This window comes from Balaenoptera borealis (genome assembly GCF_965194805.1).
Source record: "Balaenoptera borealis genome assembly, chromosome: 5".
Classification (NCBI taxonomy): Eukaryota; Metazoa; Chordata; class Mammalia; order Artiodactyla; family Balaenopteridae; genus Balaenoptera; species Balaenoptera borealis.
In genome coordinates this window covers 51,398,182-51,405,954 of record NC_138862.1, presented here as the reverse complement: position 1 = coordinate 51,405,954, position 7,773 = coordinate 51,398,182, and the positions used below count along the sequence as shown (strand labels likewise).

Below are 7,773 nucleotides of genomic sequence, written 5' to 3'. Positions count from 1 at the left end.
GCCACATGATCAGAAGAGAGTTAACAATCATAGTTGTTTTTAGAAATTTGATGCATAAGAATATGGTAGAATAGTTTGTCATTGAAGAAGATCCAAGGTTTCTTTTTATCTGAAGCAGGAAAAGGGTGAAATTCAGTAATTACCCTTAGAATTATGAATCATTCATAAAAGTTGGAATTTTAATGACTGCAGATACAACATTCATCATTCTGGTTGAAAATATTTTATTATTCAATTATTAAACATGTTATGCAGTGTTGCATTCATAATGAGAAATTATCCTGTGTAAACTATTATGCAAGGATATTAGTCCATATATGTTTATTTATGCTAGATTATGCAGTCTTACACTTTATTTTCTCAAAATATAAAAATTAATAGAAAATGTTTCACATAATGAAATCCCTGCTGATTATCCAACATATTCAGGGTTTTGTCAGTATATCCATTTGTAAGGATTACGATTCAATAATAACAAGTTTTTTTAACTTAAAGAAAGAATTGCCTGTCATTTCAGATTCATATGCTGTATAATGTTGATTACTACATGGAATGAGATATAATACCAAATTCTGGCTGAGTCAAAAAAGAAGACCAACTTTTAAAAATTGAAGTACAGTTGATTTACAATGTGATAGTTTCTGGTGTATAGCAAAGTGATTCAGTTATACATATATATATATGTATATATATATATACATATTCTTTCTCATATTCTTTTACATTATGTTTTTTTTTACAGGGTATTGAATATAGTTCCCTGTGCTATACAGTAGGACCTCATTGTTTATCTATTTTGTGTATAGTAGAGATGTACTTTTAAGTCATGAAATATTTCATAGAGTTGACTCAGTGGAGACCCAGCCTTGAATTTATATTTTGAAATGTGAGATTTTATTATCTATTTACCCATGTGGTAGACAGGACAATGCCCCCTCAAAGATGTCCAGAAACCTGTGAATATGTTACTTTAAGTGGCAAAAGAGACTTTACAGGTGTGATTAATTTGTGAATCTTGAGTTGGGAAGACTACCTTGAATAATACAGATGGGCCCAATGTAATCACAAGAATCCTCATAAAAGAGAGGCAGGAGGGTTAGAGTCAAAGAAGGAGGTGTGACGACAGAAGCAGAAATCGGAGTGATGCCGTTTCTGGAAGGGGCCATGAGCCCAGAAATGCAGACAATCTCTAGGAGCTAGAAAAACCAAGGGATGGAATCCTCCCTAGAGCATCTAGGAGCAACACAGCCCAGCCAGTATCTTGACTTATAGCAAGTGGGATACATTTCTGATCACCATAGGTATAGGATAATATATTTGTATTGTTGAAGCCACTAAGTTTGTGGTAATTAGTTATAGAAGCAATGGACAATGAATATACACAGATACCATAGATAATTTTCTCTCTTTCTATTTTCAAATTAAAGATAATTCTTTTTTTTTTTTTTTTTTTGGATTCAGCTTTCCGGGTCCTTTAATTTGCTGCATATGCACTCTACGTTAAATGTGATTAATCACAAAAAATAATCTCTTCAAGAAACCTTCATAACAAAATAACCGATTCCCTATTAACAATAAGAGGATCAAGTTTAACAGGCCAAAATAGAAGACCAAGAAGTCTGTCAGAATGTATATAGATGGCACAGGACAGCTCTGACCTCAGGCCCCCTGTGCTGAGCAATAGAGTCACTGGCAAATCCCCAAGGTGTAAGAGCTGTAAATATCCAGAGTCATGCAGGAAGCACGTTTCTTTCTCATTTAGTCATCCTCTGAACTCTCGGCAGACCTTTCATCTGTAGCCACTTTCCAATTTGTGCGTTTGTTTGTCCTCTCCTGTACTTCATTGTTAACTACAGGGATGTGGGCTTTTTTATCTCTCTTTTTCCTTTTGGTTTCCTTAGTGTCTCTTTCCTCACTTTCCTCAGAACTGCTGGATGCAGAATCATCTGACTGGGAAGTGTCACACTCTGCCTCTAAGAATAAAGCAGATTTCTTGAGAAATTTTTTCCTGGATTTTTTTCTTGCGCTTATGTGGTTGTTTCCTTTTCCTGGTACTAGAAGCCCCAGTTTCTTCTGAGAACTCACTTGAGGAATCTGCTGTTATATCTGTGGCTTCCTTTTTGCTTTTCTTCTGTTTTTTGTGTGACTTTTTTTTTCTGCTTTTTTTTGTGGGATTTCTTTGACTTCTTGTGTTTGTGAGATTCATGGGTAGATGATTTTACCTGGGGAGATGTTTTCTTCCCATTGGTAATATCTTGCTGATCACTACTGTCTGTTTCAAATTCTTCAGGGTATAACTCTTTATATCCACTATGACCCCATCTGTCTGGCATGTTAGCTTCATAATCATGTAACTTCTTGTTCCAGGATTTAGCCTTAAGAAAATCATCATCCAGTGCCCCAGAAATTTCATTCTTTGACCTCCAATAGTCTCTTTGACTTTCTTCATCAAAACCATCACTACGCATCCGGCTTGAACTGCTGGGTAACATTTTCCTTTTCGTCCCCCGGTACGCATCTTCCATCTGTTTCTCCAGCTCTCTTATTTTCCACATATCTGATTCCTCCTGAATCTTATTGTGAGCATCTGTGTGCCGGATGACGTTCCGCAGGAGGACTTTCCCCAAGGGAACTCGGGATATTCTTCAATCCCTCGATCCTGAGGAAATCAGGCATCTTGTTAGTGTGAGACGAAGAACCACTCCGTTACAAGATCTCCTCCGACACAGAAGCCAAGCAAAGGCAGCTCTGCAGCTTCACCCGTGTCTTTCGTGAAAACGCAGCCTTCCCACCGGTTATTCCGCCCTCACCCGTGGCCCAGGCCACGGCCGCCTTTCCCCCAGCCCAGGCCGACAGGCAAATATCTCTCCGAACTCAGGCCGGAGGTTGCTCCGGCTCGGAATCCGGACGGCCAGGTTGGCTGGGGCATTCCCCGCTCACGTTCCTCTGGGATGGACCGGGGGGTTGGGTTTTGCTCCCCAAAAAGGATGGGGACACTTCGGACGGGTACGACCCTCGACTGGGCCCCAAGATGTATCTAGAGTGGCTGAAGGGGGGGTTGAGGCTTCCAAGTGGAAGACAGAGAAAATACCCCCATCTTCGTCACCGGGACCCCTGCCCCCCAGTGGCCACGGAGCTCCCGGTAACCTTCCCTCCAAACGCCCTCCCCACACAAACACACACAAACACACCCATACCGTGCGCCGCAGCCTCGCGTGGCGGGCAAAGATAATTCGTAATAATTAAAAACATCCATAGTTCTATGTCATCCAGAAAAGAAAGAAAATACAAGTGCATCAGCAGTACAGTAACTGTGCACATGGCATTCAGTGTTAACTTCCACATTCTAAGATTTTATGCATAAGAAAGAATACTTACTGGTTCAGCTTTCTTCTATAGCTCCCCTATGCTTTTTCTTCCTTAACTATTGCAGTTTTATAATATTATTTATGTCTTTTCAGTTACTTATAAGAATTCATAAAAATAACATTGGTCCAGGCAAATAACTAGTAATAAGGACAATTGTTTCAAATTTTATATCATCACCTGTCGTGAGTGCTCTCCATTGCGAAGGGACAAGAGTCAGTGTAGAAGTGATTAAACACAGGTTTCATTTCTTCCTCCATCCATCAGCAACTCTGCAAAAGTTGACAAAACCTTTTCCTTTATATTTTGACTTTTAATTTTCATGTAATTTTAGATTGACATGCACTTGTAAGAAGTAATACAAAGTAACCAGATATAACTATCCCCCAATTGTAACATCTTGCCAGGGAATTGACATTGATGTAGTCCAATCTTAGTCTTACAAAGATTTCACTTGTTTTACATTTACTCATGTGTGTGTATACGTGTGTCTGCCTGTGCGTGTGTATTTACTTCTGCATAATTTTATCACATTTGTAGACTTGTGCGATCACCACCACAGACAAGATGCAGAAAAGTTCTATTATAAGGATCCTTCTTGCTACACTTTTATAGCCACTGCCACCTTCCTCCTCTCCACCCTATAGAGGCCTGACAACTACTATCTCTTCTCCATGTCTATAATTTTGTCATTTCAAGAACGTTATATAAATAGAATCATACAGAATATAACATTTTGAGATTATGCTTTTCACTCAGCCTCACACTGAACTTGGGTCCTGCCACTCTGTTGACTTCAGTTATTATTTCTAGGAATGATTTTGTAGATATTTTGGGATTTTTTACATAGACAATCATGCCATCTGTAAGTAGAATTTATTTTTTACAATCTATATGCATTTTACTTATTTATTTGTTTGTTTTTTGCTTTGTTTATTTGGCTAGAACTTCCAGTACTCTGTGGAATAAGAAAGATGAGAATGGACATTTAGATCTCAATTTTAGATGGAAAGCATTTAGTCTTTCACTATTAACGTATGATGTTAGTTGTAGGATTTTTGTAAATTCTTTTTATCAAATTAATGAAGCTTTCCTCTGTTCCTAGTTTATTGAGATTTTCTATATTGAATGTGTGTTGAATTTTGTCAAATGTTTTTTATGCATCAATTCATAGGAAAATGACTTCTTTTTAGCTTGTTATCTTAGGTTACATTAATTGATTTTTCATATGCCAAACCATTCTTGCATATGTAGAATAAGTCACACTTACTCATGTTGTGTAATTCTTTTTATTCTTTCCTGGATTTGATTAGCTATATTTCATTGATGATTTCTTTGGTCTTAGTTCATGAGATAGTAGTTTTTCTTTTTTTGTTACTGTCTTTGCCTGGTTTTGGTATCAAATGAGTGTCATAAAATGGGTTGAGAAGTATTCCCTCTCGTATTTTTTGGAAGAGATTACATAAGATTGGTTTAAATTTTTCTTTAAATACTGGGCAGAATTATTCAGTGAAATCATGTGAGCTTGGATATTTGTTTTTCAGGAGTTGTAATTACAAATCAAATGTCTTTATTGATTATAGAACTATTCAGGTTGTCTGTTTCATCTTGGATGAGTTTTGATAGTTTGTGGGTTTTGAGTACTTGGTTCTTTTAAGTTGTCATATTTATGAACATAAAGTTGTTTTATATTACCTTATAATTTTTATTGGCTTCAAAATCTATGGCAGTAGCCTCTGTTTTCATTCCTACTATTGGTGGTTTGTCTCTTATTTCTGTCATTCTTGCTTTTTTATTGAAGTTTCAAGAACATTATATAAATGGAATGATATATAATGAAATTGATTTCTTCTCTTATATAATTTTATTTTTTTCTATTTGGTTTAAGTTTATTTTCCCTTCTAGTTTCTTGAGGTAGTAACTAAGATTATTGAAATGAGACATTTTCTCTTTTTAAGGGCAAAAGGTTAGTATTGCATATTTTCTTCTCTGTGCTACTCTAGCTGGATCTCATATATTTTGGTATGTTGTATTTTCATTCCATTCTGTTCCATATATTTCATAATTTATTGTAAAGTATATGAGACCTCTCCTTTGACCTGTAGATTATTTAAAAGTGTATTTGTTTAATTTCCAAGTATTTGCATATTTTGCAGCCTTTCTGTTATTGAAACAGAAATGCTAATTCATATGTTAAGCTATTCAATTATCATAGAATATACTCTGAATTATTTCAATTCTTTTATATTTCTTGAGGTTTATTTTATGGCCCAGGATATTCTCAGTCTTGTAGACTGTTCCATGAGGGCTTGACAAACATATGTATTCTGCTGTTGCTTGATGTGGTGATCTGTATGTGGTGATGTCAACTTGTTGGCTGATTGTTTTGTTCAACCACTTCCTTTTCTGCCTTAGTCTCACCAGTCATTTAGTGCTGATTTCTTCCTCCATAAAAATGGAAACAAGTACTTCCCTGTGTTGCAGAATTTTTGTGAGAATCATATGGAATAATATAGGTAAAAGTTATTTGTTATTATTAAAGTACCAAACATATAGATGCCATTATCATATCTCTGCAATGAGTGTATCTCTTGCATGAACTGAAGACCTGTCCCTTTAGATGTTTGAAGTAGAATGTTATGAAAGATTTTGGCACAGTGATCAGTTGAGATAAGGATTATAGAAAATAAATAAATATACTTAGCTTCAGGTCATCCGTAAAAAATGGTATTTTTGCCCCATCTTCATCTTTAATAAGTTCCACATAAACCAAAAAAAACAAACAAAAAACTGCACTGTGTTTTGAATGAGCTATGAAGATATTCAACAAATATTTAATAATATTTGTTATATTATTTATACCACATTAAAATTTTAACAACTCTTCAGAAATGCCTATTAAGGCAAACCATTTCTATCTGTATTTTAGACATCATATTTAGATTTGGCTTACCTCCCCCCACCAAAATCTCACATCACATTGTTTACTCTTTCTATTAATATTCTATTTAGAAACAGACTTAAAATATTTACACTAGCATGTGACATTCCTAAATCAAACCACAATTACAAAGACAGTGCTTCTCAAACTATCTGTAGGGAAACACCAATATTTCATTTTCTGTTTAATTACCAACATGACTAGTAATTGCCCATTACCAGTAACTCACACCTCATCTAACTCACCACCCAAGTTTTACAACACCTACACTGCTCTGCAACTTGTTTAACAATATGTCAAATATTCCTATAACTTTTCCTATACCTTCGAGTGAGGAACAGCAATAAACATTTAGCAAATGTTTATTTTGCTTCTTTGTCTTTGAATAGTCCTAGTACCAGTATATTCTCTTATCTAACCTAACAAACTTCTGTGAAGACCTGTGACAAAGCAACAGCTCAAGACATGTGTTGTAACTAAGGATGTACACGTGTTAAACATAAGAAACTTTCCAAACAGCATGGATTTTTTTTTTAATGTATTTTTTTTTAAACGCATTGTTTACTTTGTTTATTTATTTATTTATTTTTTTGGCTGTGTTGGGTCTTCGTCTCTGTGCGAGGGCTTTCTCTAGTTGCGACAAGCGGGGGCCACTCTTCATCGCGGTGCGCGGGCCTCTCACCATCACGGCCTCTCTTGTTGCGGAGCACAGGCTCCAGACGCGCAGGCTCAGTAATTGTGGCTCACCGGCCTAGCTGCTCCGTGGCATGTGGGATCTTCCCAGACCAGGGCTCGAACCCGTGTGCCCTGCATTGGCAGGCAGACTCTCAACCACTGCGCCACCAGGGAAACCCATGGATTTTTTTAACAGAAATTCTAATGTGAATATGTGCATCATCACCGGCATCCCCAAAAGGGTTTTCAATTATTCTCTTGGGATCTAAGCTTTATCAAATGTGGTAGGGAGAGTGTCAGTTCAAGATGGCAATGCAGGAAGATCCTGAACTTACCTCTTTCCATAGACATACTGAGTCTTCAGCTACATATGGAACAATTTCCTCTTTAAAAACCTAAAGGCTGACAGTGATGGCTACAGGTCGGGAAATGAGAAGGAAAAATAAGCCAGTGGGAGAGTCTGGGCCACAATATTGCCGTGAACCTTACTCCTGGCACAGTGACCCACAACCAGGAGGAAACTCAAAACCCGGAGCTGCTCCCAGAGGAACGAAATGTTCTCACCCCACATTGAGCATCCCAACTTTTAAGACATATACTTGAGATGCGAGCCTTGAAAACTAACTTTGAAAACCAGTGGGGCTTGTGTCCCAAGACCCACAAGACTCTAGCGATCTGATAAACCACTCTTAAAGGGCTCAGGTGCTCAGATTCACCAACCCCAGGGTCCAGCTCAGAGGCAGCCAATCGAACCAACACTTAAGGTGAAGGAAGCTCACCTGCTTACATTA

General features: G+C 37.1%; 1 pseudogene across 1 annotated transcript; it reads right to left on the bottom strand.

Moving 5' to 3' along the window:
* Positions 1-806: 806 nt before the first annotated feature.
* Positions 807-6,847, bottom strand: LOC309628801 (uncharacterized protein NKAPD1 pseudogene; annotated as a pseudogene). The gene is made up of 2 exons (XR_014249480.1): positions 3,198-6,847; positions 807-2,659 (listed from the first exon to the last, which is right to left on the bottom strand). The product of XR_014249480.1 is annotated as an uncharacterized protein NKAPD1 pseudogene (transcript).
* Between the last annotated feature and the right edge of the window lie 926 nt (positions 6,848-7,773).